Raw genomic sequence first — 17,021 nt, 5'->3', positions numbered from 1 at the left:
AATATCCATAAGGCAGAGTGGTATAATCAGTCTTCAACACTCTTTTATTGTACACCACCCTGAACCGTTTGTTTAGTGATCTATTTTCCAACGTGTACCCCTTTTTATTGCGATAGATCTGATTTCCGGCTGTAATAATCTCACGAGGAGGCGCGTCTTTCTCGGTTACAAAACTTTCTACCAGGGTCGTCAGAGACTTGATGTTAATGAGCTTGTTGTTACAATGGTTCAGAGTGAAACCCTTAACTTTCATACAGGTCTTACCCGCAGCCGTTCTGTATGCGTAAGTCTTAGGACCCCCTGAAACAAACTCCACTATGTGGTCCTGAGGATCTAGTTCGCTCGTTAACTCCCCAAGGTAGTCCCCGAGGGGAGGGACCCAATCCCCTGGCCTGGTGACAAAGATTACAGAGTCAGTATCATGATAGAGCGTGCGTTCCTGCAACTGATCCATTAAGTTGTACAGTTCAAGCCGGGCGTAAGCCGTGGTAAAAACCGCTATGAAAACATTAACGTTCCCCTGTTTGGTGGGGAAATCTTTAGGGGCCCTCCACTGGACCTGTGCCACGTGGTCATTTAAGAATTGAAAGTGTGATACTGCATGTTGTTTGGAAAACATAAATTCTATGAACAGTTCAGGGGTTTTAATCAAGGTTGTGTTTAGACGGTAATTTCTTTCCCCAAACTTACCCCACAGACTGTTTAAAATCAGTTTGGACATTTGTCTCTTGGCGGGGTTTACAGTTATGTTCCCCGGCTCTAGACGGATCCCTTCCTTTTCAAAATATTGCTGAACGTATCGCTCTTTGGCCGCGGAGTCAACACACCATGAGGGATAGCCCGATGCCTCCTGTTTCCCTTTCAGATGGGTCATAATGTAATCAGCAAAAAGAGTATCAGTTTTTTCAGAAAAATGCCAAACCTCATACACCTTACCGACTCTGTAACCTTTCTCCACCGCCTTGTCAAGCTCAATGCTACACCAGACACCCGTCAGCGCTCTCTCTTCATCACTGTGCAGACAAGAGGTAGTTTGATTTTCAGTTTCCACACACGTTCTACACAGAGGGAACATCAATTTTCCTGAACACCTGTAAGGCAACACGGGTAAGAACAGCTCGCGAGGAGGGTACATGGTGACTTTGATCAAACTAAAGTAATGTCCGATTTCGAGAAAGTCACGATAAACAATGGTTGGACGCCCCACCGGGTACATTTTGGTCTTGTTGACATAAGGGTACAGACTGGTGAAATCATAGTAATCTACTCTCTCACCCTCCTTTACCTCATAATGTAAACAGAGGGCATTGGTACGACCCCCAAATAACGCATCCCGGGGCTCTAGACATTCAGGAAAGTCCAAGGTTTCCATAAACCATTGTACCCCCGCATCCTGTTGCTTCAGGGTCGTCCACTCGTGTTCCCAAATCACCAGCACGTTCAAACCATAGGTGTTTTTTAAAGTTTCAATTCGTTCCTGGAAATCATAGTAGATATCACCGCAGAGTTTTTGTGATTCGGGGTTAAAGGTGTTTGGGTCGAAGCACTGAGGACAGCCATGGTAAATACAACCAGCAAACTCATAAGCGGTACGCCGCCCGAACACGTCGCTAAAACCGTCTAAGTAGTAAGGCCCCATTTTGACTTCCCCTTGATTTAAAGCATGTCTGATGAATATGTTATCCCGGGCACTCAGGTATTCCAGCCACTGTATGGAGACAGTCGAAAAGTTATTTTGTCTAGCACGATAGTTGTCAGAAGTGGTGACCGCTATAGTGTTTCTCTGCAAGAAATTGGACCGATACATTTTCATGCAGAGAGACACTATGGTCACACTTTGCAAAGGGTCGAGACCCGATGTGTTGATAACCTCGGCGCAGAAACGCACACAGGCTTCTTTAAGGATCACCACATCATTTTTACAATAAGCGGCCATCTCTTCTCGGAAATCAAAAACACCTCACTTAACCGTATTGTACCATTTAAAGAATTCCTCCCTCTCATGAGACATCATAGTATCAACCCCATAATAAGAGGCGGGCGGGTAGGACCCTCGATAATTTTGAGTGTCCTTAGTATTAAAAAAATGGCAGAACCAACCTTTCTTCTGAGCCTCAAAACCCAGAGCCTTAGGCAAAGCGCTCAATTTCATGGGGAGGAAATTTAACGAGTCTATGTAACGTTAGTTGAAAGCTTCGTCGGTGAAACACATGATCTTGCTACCCTGAGCTATTATTTTTGGGGTCACCCCATTTTCCACCAGATACTTCATCAAAATGTAAGAATCATAACCCTTAGCATTGTGGGCAATAAATGTGTAATTGAGGTATTTTGGACCGCGATACCGCGTAAAGAAATCCCTGACACAACTCTCACCGCTAGCTGACCACTCACGATCCAACATGTCAATACAGTGTATATAATTAGCAACGTGGACCCCGTTTTCTTGCCGGCATTCAAAAGCAAAAAAGACATACCGGTTGTGCGGCGGCTCCTTTTTAACCGGCTGAATAAAGCACTGGTGTTCGGACCCCGAGGTTAAATCAGCATTACAGATCCTGCATCTCGGCTCCAGACATTTGTGTGGTTTAACCTCATGAAAATGGTACTGGAGGCAACACTGCGGGCAATATTTAGTTTGATCACAATAACTCAGTTTTTTAACCCCCTCAGCAGCGGCCCTCTGTACCTTATGCTCGGAAAAACAGAACGTTGAGAGACAAATCCTTAAGCAATCTTTACATTGGATGGTAGGGGCCAAACCCTTACGACATTGCGGATTGAAACAGACGTTACAGTAACCGTCACAGCGGTGCTTAAGCTTATCATTGAAGGCCTTATAACACCAATGACAAACATACGAACAACCCAAAAAAGCCGTCAAACTCTTTATTCCAAATTAATGTCTATCACCTAGGAAGAGAAACAGTGTCTGTGTATGGGTTTCAGGATGTGTCTGAAATTTAACAAATACTTCCTTTACCTCACAACGGTACCACACAACAATTTTTAAAGACAACAACTCCTCAAACTTGGTAATGTCTGAAAAGGCAACCATCTGTTGAGAGTTTAAGCCGGCCCTCTGATGAAGCATTAAAGCCTCTTGCAGAGCTTGGGGTTCAGGCATGTCGGGGGTGAGTAGTTTTATTAAACTGTAAGCAAAACAGAGCTTATTGTCCCCACTGGAACTCACCACTAATTGCCTGAGCTTGGTCCTAATTATGTCGTTCTTCAAGCATTTCGACAGTCTTCTAAGCGCCCCACCCTCAGGGTTACGAACCACATTCATTACCAGAGACAGACTTTCATCAGCTAAGATGGCTGCGTTACTTTGCAATAACGCTTCGATTTTAGCCAGACATCTAAATTATCTCCACTCAGCATTGCAGATAGGTTGCTAAACAAAGCATCCCCTCTGAGTTCTAACTGTACAACATCTCGAGGTCTGAACCTGTTCAAGCATTTTCTGCAAGGCCTCGTGTATGTTGACAAATATTTCTGCATAATTGTCACAATTTAAAAGTTCTGCAAAAGTAAAACGCTGAATCATTTCAAAATTGTTATAGGCCGGTCTATCTATAATCACGGGATCACTGGTACTCTTGGACACATCATCATTTTGAACCAAGCCTTCACCCCCTACATTCTCACAGAGCATGTCCTCCACAGCCTTATCAGTCTCAGAACCCTCCACATTCCGAACACCCCCACTGCTGACATCTACAAAACCCCCTTTTTGAGGAGGCTCATTTAAAGCCTGTAAAAGTCCTTCAAAGATATCCAACCGGTTAATGTCAAGACCCTCCTCTATAGTGATGGCTGCTTCTGCCGCCATCCTGTGTTCTAATTGTCTCAAATCATTTATAATAGGGGCAGAATTTGGTCGGGGTAGCTCCTCCAAAGCCTCCACCATTTCAAACAAATCGGGGTGAACTAGGGGGTGAACCTCTATAAGCGCTACCGGTGGGAGGTGGTTATTTAGATCATTGACCATCTGTAACAGGTCGGGGTTCACCGGTAAGTGTGTTAATTCACATTCTATCGGTGGTAATTGGGGGTTATTTAAATCATTTATCATTTGTAATAGTTCCAGGTTCATTGGGACATCAGAGGAGTTCACAACAGGGCCGGGGATGTTCTCTCGGGAAGGTCTTTTTGGGGCCCTAGCTTGTTCATAATCCTTTAGTTTGTGAGTTCTTTTACCAAGTCAGGACATTTTTTAATTTATTTTTTATTTTTCCAACAACCCACAATAGTAAGGCGTTTTGTGTCTATTAAAACATTAAATACGGTACAATTCGTTAGTAAGGGTATTAATAAGGGTGTTTTGGCTCTCTATCACCAGGTTTTGCCCCAGTAACACAAGTCTTTGATTTTGTAACAAAGTATGTAGCAACTCATGCCGACCTTCAGGAAGTAGCTCCGGGGGCTGGTGGCCTGGCTCAGCTTCAAAGGATGGTCGCTCCGGTAAATCTCGGTCGAAGGAGGCAGGGAGCGAGCGTATACTCATGGACGGAGACCAAGAAGGCCTTTGCGGTGACACCCTGGCCAAGCGCGGGGTACTGTTCCGCGTTTCTGTAGCCAAGAAACGGGTCTGGGGGGACGATGTTGAAACCAGGCCGTCGTTGGGTGGTGTGTCAGCCCTGACTGACGGCGACCCCTGAGGTTGTTGGATGCCTGTATTTGTTCCGCCCGACAATGCGGCGGGCTGAATCTGGGGTGTTGAATTACCCCCAGAAGGCTGTGGCCTGAGTAGATGTTTGGGGGTCTCCAAGACCACCGTGGGGGATCCTCTCGGTGATCTCACCGGGGAAGATGTTTGATCCCACTTAGACGGGGTAATTGTCCTCAATAGCTCATCCACAGAATGACTATCCCAAGAGTCTTGGGAAGAATAAAAATATACATTACATTTACATCTTTAAACGGCGACAGAAATCAAACTTAAAACAACATGTCCAGGACATTCAAAACCTTTAGCTTTTTTAGACCTTTGAAAATAGCCTTAGACATTCACTACAACACCTTATTATTTACAGACAATATATTTATTAGGACTTGATAATAAATGTAAAAGAGAGAAGCCGCTGTAAATAAACTGTTTCTTAAATGTTTCTTTAAAAACTGTAATATTGTTAATAAAACACACACACACACAACAACATTTCATTTTTAAACGAACCTTCCAAGTGTAAACGCTTCCTGATCCCGGGACTTCCTGTTTCACAAACGTTTTCACGATCTGTTTAAATATTAAATACAATGAACACCTTCAAGCCTTTTCCTACAACCACTTTAAAACAGAAGTATAATAGCGGGAGATAAGCCAAACAACTTACTAAACCCTTTCAGACGGCTTTACTTCCTAACCAGATGGTACGGCAATCGGTCATTTCTAAACACGTTCCCCAGAAACAAGCCTAGACCTGTCCGGACTTCTAAAGATCTTTCCCAGAAGCCCCCGCCCTACAGGAAACGGTCACCCATGGCTTAAATATTAGCCCTCAACGGGCAAACAAAGCCCTTTTAAAAACATTAAAGTTTGAAAGATCTTACTTACCTCCACAGAATAATCGTTTCTTATGTTTTTCGGCTGGTTTAGCTTTTTGCACCGCTGTGAAGGTAAGAGACATGTTTAACCTTTAACCACACCGCTTTATAAAAAGCTTTAACCTCTTACAGGCTGCAGATATATACTCACAGCTATCAGATACCGGGGCTGACGGCCTTTCAGATTCTTGAAAGGTGACTGTTCTCGTAGGTAAAACGAAACAAGCCCTCGATGTGGAAGGCCTTTCGTTGTCTCGAACCACGTTTCTTAATACTGTTAGACAGGATAATTTTTTTAAATTAACAAAACTGGACTCAAACATCTTACAGAAACGTTATACAAACAAACAGGGGTTTAGTTCTTACCCGGTCGGCAGACAGCCTGTCTAGGGACAACCACTTCTCTTGGTCGATCCTCGGAGACATTAATCACAGGCCTTTCGATAGTATCTGTGTAATTAAAGAGACCGGCATTAATATATATTAAAACGTTTTCATAACTCTAATGAGCCTCTTCAAAACCACACACACCCATACATAAGAACCCATGAGCGCAAACACAAAAATCTTACCGTCGTTGTTCCAGATTATCTCCTCAGCGTTGGGAAATAACTGCTGTTGACTGGCTGAAAAATAATTTTACAGAACTTAAAACAGATGTTATAGCCTTATTTACAATACATGCACACAACACGCTCTGAGTCAATGAAAATAATCTGAAGACTTGCCTAAAAACTCGTTTAAATCGAAGTCGCTGATGTTGTTTCCGGACATTGTTGATCTTTAGTCTTAAATCGAAAGGTCAGTATGAGTCTGTCGAGCTGAAGACCAGACCTTCATACTTATACTGATGGCCACATGCCGGATCTGCTTGTAAGGCATTGTTCTGGTCTGGCCTTTGTGCCGCCCTGTTACCAATTAACATATCAAAACCAACCAATAAAATGACACTGCATCAAATTTCAAATAGAAACCAAGATGGAGACGATCTCTCTCCTCTCTACTCTAAACTTTTATTAGAACCTTTTGGTCTCTCAAAAAAACATTTTTAAGCATCAAGACCTATAGTCAACAACCACTAAGAATATTTCAGGCCTTTATAAGCGCTAAAAAACAACCTGAGCCAAGAAAATAACTATAAAGATCTAAAATAACTAGCGCTTTTACAGTGATTTTTTTTTTTTTTAATAGCGATGCTTTGTTTGGTAATAAACAAGTCACAAACTACTCAGAACAGCGTTTATCCCCGCAAAAGAGATATTTGGGTTTATTTTACAAAGCTTATAAATTATATAGGTTAAAAGTATTCTGAATGTTTTGATACCACACGCCATACCTACTGTTGTCTGAGCCCACACCCGCCCCCCATGGTGTGAGTGATTTAGCCTTGAGTGTTGTGATCTATTTAGCATTGAGTGATCAGTTGTTTTTATTTTTTAAACGATTCCTTATCATCAGGGATTGAGACTGCTAAAATACCTTAAAAGCATATCCTTATCTTAAGTCTAACTCTTTTGAGCTTTAAGACCCTAGAATGTATTTAAGTAAAACGACTGAACACATTATGTGAGAGATAAAATATAACCACAGCTTTTTTTTTTTTTTTTTTACAAACACAATTAACCTATACACACAAACACCCACACACACACCCTCTTTTTTAATTTTATTTTTAATTAAATTTGAGGGGAGAGACAGAGCCAGATACAGTGTGGATAACATAAGTACCCTATGCAAAACAGGCATTGTTAGGACCTGGGATCATAACAGACAACAGAACTTGTTGATCTTATAAAATGATTGGGCGAGAGAGAGAGAGAGACAGACAGAGACAGTGTGAATATGATAAACGCACTATTCAAAACTGGCATTGTTAAGACCTGGGACCATTACAGACAACAGAACTTGTTGATCTTATAACGGTTTAGATTTACTAAACCATTACATGTATATTTAAAAAAGACCCCCAACCACTACAGGAAGAGCCGACCCATTCACACTCTACAGTTGACCAACAAGAACAACAAGAACAACAGGTTATGGGCGGCCTTGTTGTTCAGGGTTTTATGGGTGTACACTTTCTGACGGATATGACGTAGGAATAATTAAGGAAATAACTCTACCTAGAATCACGCCCCCCAATTATGACGTAGGAATATTAATAAGCTTAGGGCATACGTCATAACAAAATAGGCCGCACCCAAAAAAACCAACTATCTACTCATAAGAGTAACAGCAATGTCGCCGATCCTGCTACGGTCGTATTGTCACAGCAACAACATGTATCGATTTTAAAAGTGTCAGTTCCTGCGCCTCGCAAAGCTACCCTTCTGCGATCGTTTGTTCTCAAGGTCAGGATTTCTTGCCACTCCGAGGAAGAGAAAACGACGGCCGGCCATGGGGCAGAGAGATGAGGACGGGTAACACGGCACTGGCACGCGTGCACCGTGGGTTGTTTCCGCCCGGTTTTGAACCGGGGACCTTTCGCGTGTGAGGCAAACATCATAGCCACTACACTACGGAAACCAACCCGTCCTGGTGTTTCGAATGGCTCCCATCGAATCCGGCTGGTAAAACGCACACAGGCGTTTCCCGTGGGCCAGCCTGTGAGATAAAGGTTTCTATTTTCACTGACCTATTTTGCATTGCTCAAGGGCACATCAGGACACTTTGGAAACTCTTTCAAAGGAAGAACGCCCTGAGCTATGACAAGACTTACACTTACCCCAACAAGGTGATGCTCAATGGCTTGTTCAAACAGCTGCTGCTTGTCTTGTGCCACCATCAGACAATCACAGAGCTATTGTGCCTTCTACACCTTACGGTAGCTTTACTTTAACAATAATAATGACGGCGACCACGACGACAACAAGAACAACAACAACAACAATAACATCATCATCAGATTTTAATTAAAAGTGGCTACACCAGCGTTTACAATTTCAACCTGTCGACGGACGGACGCTCTGAGTCCACCAATTTCGGGAACTCCAATGAAGAAAAGCCACCTACCGCCTCCGGGGAACCACGAGGGTAAGCAGGACGAAAAGGGCCGGCCCACAGCAGGCTCTTTCCGCCCGGTTTCAAACCGGGGATCTTTCGTGCGTTAGGCGAACGTGATAACCGCTACACTTCGGAAACTGACACCGTCACCTCTTGCTTAGAACGGTTACCGTTGGAGACTGCTGGTAAAACCGACCCGTCCTGGCGTTTCGAATGGCTCCCATCGAAGCAGGCTGGTAAAACGCGCACAGGCGTTTCCCGTGGGCCAGCCTGTGAGATAAAGGTTTCTAATTTCACTGACCTATTTTGCATTGCTCAAGGGCAAGAGGATCCAGAAAAACAGGTTACTGAAATGATGTTTGACGCCGTGGACTGGCCGTTCTTGAAAGAGGTCATAAACTGTATAAATGATGGTTTTGACATCTTGACCAAATGTTCGCAACTGGATTTGGTTAGAAGGAGAATATGCTGGATTATGGATTATATATCCCCCTTGAATGACGACGACGATGATAAAACAGACGACGTGTGGGGTTTTGGAGGGGGGTCTGACGGCTCAGGGGCTACTCTCTTCTAAGAGGGCGGTGTGTCATGACGTAGTGAAGAGATAGGATAAAAGGTGCAACAATTCATTCATGGTTTAAAATTAAAGAGAATGTCTTACCCGAAAGCTGCGGACGTCGACAGGCTCTACAGGCCTCTTCAAACCCGGGATCACCCCTGGTTCTATTCCCCAGATTTTGTATACACTCTGGAACCCTTTGACTGCGGTTACTCTCCAAGACCTCAGACCCCGGTCCCTCAGGACGAAACAACATGCGGTGCGATGGATGTCCAAATGAGTCTCGGGGATCCCCAGCCTCTGGAGCTCATGGAGGGCCTCGATTTTGCCGAACTGTCTACCGTCTGTGCGTCTCAGGAGGGGGTCAGTCCAATGGATGTAGAAACACCCCACAAACCACCAGGCGAACCAATGAGCATCGGACAGTCCCGGGGGCGTGATGAAGACGAAGGATTTATGCCCGGGGTATGTGACCAAGTAAGCAGAGTGGTTAAAAGCACCCTGGTGTATATTCTGAGTGCTCTCATCGACCGAGCTCTGAAAGAAGTCTGTCGGGGGTGTGAAGTGAATCACCCCAGTCAGTTGAGACACAGTTGTTTGTTTGAACTAGACCGTTACTATTTCCTGTTCTATTTCAACGTGTTTTACAGAAGACTGAACAAACCGTGGCTGAAACCGGCACTAATCAAGGCGCTGTCTTACTCCCACATACATGTCACTGCGGGACAAGTCCAGAAAATCATAGATGAGATTTTGCTGGAGCTGAAAAAGGAGCCGTTTATAATAGAGAAACTTGGGCAGCTGCTCAATGACCTGGATGAGCCGAGTAGAAAAACCGCTGGCAAGCTAAAAGCTTATTTCTTCCGTAAAGAAGTTAAAGCTGGGGACAGCGACGAAGAATTCGACATCTACGCCACTGATTCAGACTCTGACCTGAACTAAGGGACTTTGAACATGGGGAATGTTCTGGACTGCTTCTGCAACTGGTTCTGTCATCAACACTCTGCAGCTAACCTGAGAGCGCTATTACACCATGTGCTTGACAGAAAAGTAGCCAACGCGAGCCTTTTCTCTACAGATTTAACCATCGATGAGGATCAACTTTCAAACCTGGAAAAGTTAATGGCTGCTGTAACAAAGATCGGGGGGTACGAACACTGGGATGAAGCGCTCAAGGGGGCCAAGAATGATATTAGGCCATTTCATCAACATCTGTATGACCTTTTACTGAGCATGTTTAATACACCTCTGTTTAATTTTAAAATAGGTCATATTGTTGTTTATTTACATATGTAACTGAGGTGTGTGCCTACAAGATAAAGAAACAGGTATATTTGTTGATATAGATCAAGTAACCAATCATCTGATTTCTTTTTGTCTGGACCGTAGAAAAAATTGTTGTGTATGTTATACTTTTCTCAAATGTCTAAAAAGGGGTATCTGCTCTCCTGAAGTTGAATAAAAAACCTTGTAAAAAACTTTGCGCATAGTGTGGGTCTGTGTGGTTATTTGACAGAATGACTCGGCAAGCTCCCCAAATGCAGGAACTATACTACAACCCAGCCAAGATTGGGGGTTTGGCGGGTAAGAAGGGTTTTCAAAGAGGACTCGCTGAGGCCGGAGTGAAGGTTAATGATGTGGTTGTTTCAGAATGGTTACGGGAACAAGACGCCTATACCTTACATAAACCTCTCAGGATTAACTTTAAAAGAAACCGCGTATATGCAACTGACATAGACTCACAATGGCAAATGGATCTAGTCGATATGTCAAATTTATCAAAACATAACAATGGTCACAAATTGATGTTGATGTGTATCGATGTTTAATCAAAATATGCCTGGGCTCGAATTCTACATAATAAAACAGGTTGAGCGGTGACGAGGGTCTTTGAGGATATATTGTCCCAGGGTCGATGTCCTAAAAAACTGCAGACTGATTAAGGAAAAGAGTTTCTCAACAGAGAATTTCAGAATCTACTGAAGAGACACAAAATACATCATTTCACCACCGGAAATGAGCTTAAAGCATCGGTAGTGGAGAGGTTTAACCGCACCATAAAGACCAAAATGTGGAGATATTTTACAGCGGTCAACACGTTCAAGTATTTTGATAAAGTTCAGGATTTTATTGATGCTTACAACCAAGGGTATCACACCAGTATTAAAATGAAGTCTATAGATGTTGATCAAAGTAATTCTTTTCAGGTCTATACAAAATTATACGGACCATTTATTAAGAAGGGAAAAACTACTTATAAGTTCAACATCGGTGATGTGGTTCGCGTTTCAAAGCTAAGGAGTACTTTTGCCAAAGGTTATGAACAAACATTTTCTGACGAATATTTTACAGTTACCGAACAGTTGGCTAGAGCCCCCCCCGTGTACCGGTTAAAAGACTATGACGGGGAGGATATAGAAGGAACGTTTTACGAAGCCGAGTTACAAAAAATTATTGTGGGTAAAGACAGTGTATACAGAGTTGAAAAGATATTAGCTGAAAAAACCCAGAACCGGAAAAAATATGTGTTGGTGAAATGGCTTGGATGGCCTGAAAAGTTCAATAGTTGGGTCCCGGAACAACAGGTTTGCGATATTCAATCCTTATAACAACATGCCCGCGGGTGTGTTGGGGGCATTACTCTCGATACTCAAGATGGAATCAGGAGGCTTCTACGTGACTCTACCCAGTAACGCCTCTCTCGATATATACCCTAAAAATGAAATATCCAGTTACACGGTACAATTTGGAAAATCTATAGATCTAAGAGGGTCGTGGGAAGTGGGGTTGGCGGAAATACAGTATCCTTACACTTGGGCTGTTTTACAAGATAAGGATGCCACCTTCGCCATTTTTGATGATGTTAAAAAGAGTCAATGGACATTCACGATACAAGGAGGTTATTATGACAATGTGGATAAAATATTAGATGAGATGCATAAACAGTTCTCAGAAGGCACCCCCAACATCAAGCTATATTACAACCCTATTAAAAACAGAGTGTACAAGGTGTCAAAACCAGGTATTAGCATTCAAACCAGCGGCCAACTGGGGCGTATATTAGGGTTCTATTCTGACACAGAGAGCAGGTTCTCAGAAGTGGTGGGGCGGCTTTTACACTCTTTATGTGTATACGGATATCATAACCCACCAGAGGGTCGGGGATAGTTATGTCCCCCTTTTGAGAAATGTACTTATTAAAGGTAAAAGCAATGACATGGTCACAATTACTTATGACAAGCCACACTACGTACCAGTCTCAAAGACCCACTTTGACAACATCACGATCGAAGTCAAATCGGATCAGAATATCAACGTACCCTTCCGCTTCGGTAAAGTTAAGTTGTCAAACTACATTTTCGACCCCTGAAACAGTGTGTACATTATTAAAATGGCTACCTCGAGGGGTTATGTAGATCCTAGCGCCAATGTGGATTATTACAAGATGCAAGATGGAACGGCTTGCCCGGTTTTGTAGGAGCCCCCACAATGTATGGCGCCGGTCTAGGAGGACTCTTTCGTGGTCTCTTTAGAATGGCCGTACCCCTGCTTAAGAGAGGCTTTGCTATAGCCAGACCCCACTTGAAATCAGCGGCTAAAAATATTGTTAGTGACGTGTTCACCAATGTTATGAACCGGGCAGCTAGCCATGAGCATCAGGAGGGTTCGGGTCTCATGGTAATGGCGAGGAGGGGGGGTAAAAGAAGAAACAGCATGTGTCCACCAGGGCGACGATGATCCGTGGCTAACAGAAAACGAAGAATCTCTCATTCTCCAACATATCGTGGAAACACTCGGAGAAGGAAGCAGCACAAGAAAAAACCTGCAAAAAGAAAGTCTCAAAGAAAGAAAAATAGAGCCTCAGGATATATCTTTTAAACATGTCTTTTGTCCACAGTCTATTGGAAGAATGCGTCAAATCAGAACTGGATCTGTTTACAGTTCCATACACTCAAACGAGTATAGATAAGAGCATATATGTAGAGATTCCCCCTCTTTCTGCAATTTCAGACATGGCCCCTCTGGAGTTTTTTATAGCTGGCAATGGCGAGGATTATAATGATTTGAAAAACACATTTATTTTAATGAACTGTAAAGTGACTAATGAGGATGGCGATGCAATCGAGAAGACGGCCAACGCTGGGGTCATCAATTACCCGGTGGCCACCATGTTTTCACAGGTGGATGTGACCCTGGGAGATCGGCTCATTAGTCAAAGCAGCAATACTTACCCCTATAGAGCCATGATGGAGTGTAAACTTAATTATAGTGAGGAGACCCTAAGCAAACAGTTCAGCCCCGGCCTTTTCTTCAAAGACAACCCGGAAGCTATGGACGACAAGGATCCAGAGGGACTCAATAAGGGTTTGCAAAAAAGAACGGCCTCTTCAACAGAAGGGAGGACCTTTGAGCTAATGGGGCATATCAATGCAGACATATTTTTCCAAGAAAAACTCATGCTCAACGGGGTAGACATTAAAATTAAAATGATCCGTAGTAAAAGTGCTTTTTATCTGATGACCCCTGATACTGAAAAATATAAACTGACCATATTATCGGCCTCGCTGTTTGTGAAAAAAGTGTCCGTCTCCCCGGCGGTTAAACTAGGACACGCGCAGGCGTTAAGTACCCGATCGAAAGAGTCTATATGAAAGTCCACAGTATCCCTGCAGGGACACGGGTGATGAACCAGGAAAATCTGTTTCTAGGACAGCTCCCAAAACAGGTTATTATTGGTCTCGTGGATAATGATGCATTTACCGGGGTTTACAACAAGAACCTTTTTAACTTTTAACATTATAACGCGGAATTTATAGCGTTGTACGTCGATGGTGTGCAGGTTCCATCCAGACCTTTTCAACCTGACTTTGAAAACGGCAATGCGGTTCGTGAATATTACAGTGTAGTACTGGCTACGGGTCGCCATCTCAAGGATCAAACTCTGCTGATCGATCGCCGGGAATACTGCAGCGGTTACACCCTGTACGGTTTCAACCTGACCCCTGACGAAGAGTGTGGACAACATTTTTCACTGATGAAGACGGGCAATATGCGTTTGGAGATGCGTTTCAAGCAGCCTCTACCACGCACTGTAAATATGGTCGTGTATGCTGTGTTTGACAACATTATTGAGGTGAATCGGAGGAGAAACGTTCTGTATGATTATTATTAAAATGAACACCAGAGAGCTCAACCACATCATGAATGCCCTGGCCGGCTCACGGAAACTGTTTCAAGGAGTCTACGCCTGCGATCAGCTACCTAAATTTAAGATCAAGAATTTACCTGCAATGTACATAATCAACACACACCCTAAAAATATGCCCGGAGAACATTGGCTGGCTATTTATCTAAGGGAGGACCACCGTGGTGAATTTTTTGATTCCTATGGAAACCCCCCGGATTTCAGACCTTTCCCTCGGAAGATCAATAACTTTCTGCTCAACAACTGTCAAGAAACCATTTACAGCGGTCGTCAAGTACAAAGTCTTCAGACCTTCACTTGTGGTCAGCACTGTGTGTTTTTCTTATATCATAGATCTAAAGGAAGGTCATACCCCGATATTATGGCCTTGTACAGTGAGGATTTAGGCCAAAATGATAAAAAAGTGGCAGAGTTTGTCAGTACACTGTGGACCCCCCTTATAACACAATGACTTACGACCCTAGCCAGTCATGTATACAGATGGGGTGTTCTTGTGAGGATTTTAAAAGATGTCATGCGTGTTAAGGTGAAAAAATAATGAAAACAGCCTTTGAATCATTAGTTTTGTTTTTATTCAAAACAATTCTTATACAAAGCAGGGGTTATGTTATAAATAAATGTACAACATTTGAAAATAAAAAAAAATAAATAAAAAATTGTTTGTCGGGTCATTATTTACAGGGGAGACAAATAAAAACATGAGATTAATAAGCTTCCCAACGATGGATAGATCCTGAGGATGGTCGCTAAGCACGGTCAGAGTAATGAGATATCGGAGTCAGATCAGGCTACACCTCTTTACACAGATGGATTTTTTGTCGCGTTTCCTGGTTAGGAACTGTGGATTGGGGCATGTTCAGACAGGCCATCGCCTGTAGGAAAGCATTCCAGCCTACAGGTCGGCGACTCTCGGGTACCTTATTAGTGCTATTGACACTCTTCAACAAATCAAACATGTGTGAACCTTTGATCAGTTGTCCTTTAAAAACAAATTCACCCTGTTCATTCCAAGCCGTTACCCGCGGTTTCTGAACCATTTTGCGCAGGATATATTCTGCATGTCTCCTGCTTCTGGCCGGCATGTTTCTCAAAACATCCGTTACAACATCTCCCTCTGAACTCTCAACAGGTTCGGTCACCGCAACATCTTTATCAACCGTACCCCCCGCATCAGCCCCAGAACCATTTTCTTGAGAGGCCATGGTTAAAGTTAAAATGTTTTGATCTTTTTCACCCTGTCTAACCAGACGGAGGTAACGCTGTAACGTGTTGGTATACAACTGGGCTTTGGAATACTGATTTAAATCGGCCCTGGCCTGTATAGCTTTCATTTCAGAGTCCAGGTTGTTTTCGGCTGTTTGTCTAATGGGCTCTTGCCCGACAACATTTTTTCTCAGTTTCTCAAGCTGCTCCTGAGGGATCAAAAACATTTTCTGAGCATATTCCATTATTAACCCACTCTGGAAGCTAGAAGACTGGTTAGGAAAGGCACGGCTATGCTCAACAGCGGTCCTATAAAACCCCTGGTTTGATTAATCTTCTTTCTTTTTCTTTTAATAGAATACTTCTTATTAGCGATGATCTTGATAACCGCTTTTTGTTTTTTGAGTTTAGAATGTTAAGAAGGGGTTAGGGGTATATTACCGTGTAAGATGTTAAAAGCTATTTCACACATGGTCTCGATCAAATCCGAGGGGGCCCCTGCCAGCACAGCTTTCCTATGGCGCAGGCTCCCCTCAAATAACATTTGCAAAAGTGGCAGATTTCTTTTAATCCGAACAGACATTCTTATTTATTTCCTTTTCTTTAGCACATACACTGCCGGCCAATCGGGCGGGCACAAACCTGTTCTGAGGCGAAAGTCTTCTGGGGTTTGTGCTTTTAAGTCCGCAATCAAGTACCCGTAGGGTTTTTTGGTGGCATCCTCAAATGCCTCCAAAAAGAACTTGGTCTGGTTAGGGTACATTTGACGAGCCAAGACGGTGACCTGTAGTTTATCTCTGGGGTTTTTAAAAATAATTATATAATTGGCATTTAAATTAATAGTGCGGCTTTTTTTACCTTGAAAAAATAGATTTTGAACTAAATAAAGAATACTTAAATTCCTATGATGAGTGTACTTTGTGAAAGCTTTTTCCACTTCACTGTTGTCACCGGCCTGCTCCATCAGGTCATCAAGGATCACTAGGTTAGTTTGACCGGGCGGGAACAAGTCATCGTCTTACAACGAGGCGGGGAGACCTTGCACAAATTTCAGATTATTTTTTTTCGAAGCCAAATCATCGTAGAGAGGTTGCCAGCAAGAGTAACACCACACTATGTTGTCAAGAGCTTGGGACACGGTTGCGTCCACATCTTCTATGATGTTCCTTATAAGATAGCTCTTCCCCGAATTGGAGGGACCAGCTATAATACAGGAGAAAGGGTGTTGAAGTCTGTTATCAAAACCACCGCTAATATCCATAAGGCAGAGTGGTATAATCAGTCTTCAACACTCCTTTATTGTACACCACCCTGAACCGTTTGTTTAGTGATCTATTTTCCAACGTGTACTCCTTTTTATTGCGATAGATCTGATTTCCGGCTGTAATAATCTCACGAGGAGGCGCGTCTTTCTCGGTTACAAAACTTTCTACCAGGGTCGTCAGAGACTTGATGTTAATGAGCTTGTTGTTACAATGGTTCAGAGTGAAACCCTTA

The sequence above is a fragment of the Amia ocellicauda genome, assembly GCF_036373705.1.
Source record: "Amia ocellicauda isolate fAmiCal2 chromosome 11 unlocalized genomic scaffold, fAmiCal2.hap1 SUPER_11_unloc_1, whole genome shotgun sequence".
Taxonomy (NCBI): Eukaryota; Metazoa; Chordata; class Actinopteri; order Amiiformes; family Amiidae; genus Amia; species Amia ocellicauda.
This window is presented reverse-complemented; position numbering follows the sequence as displayed.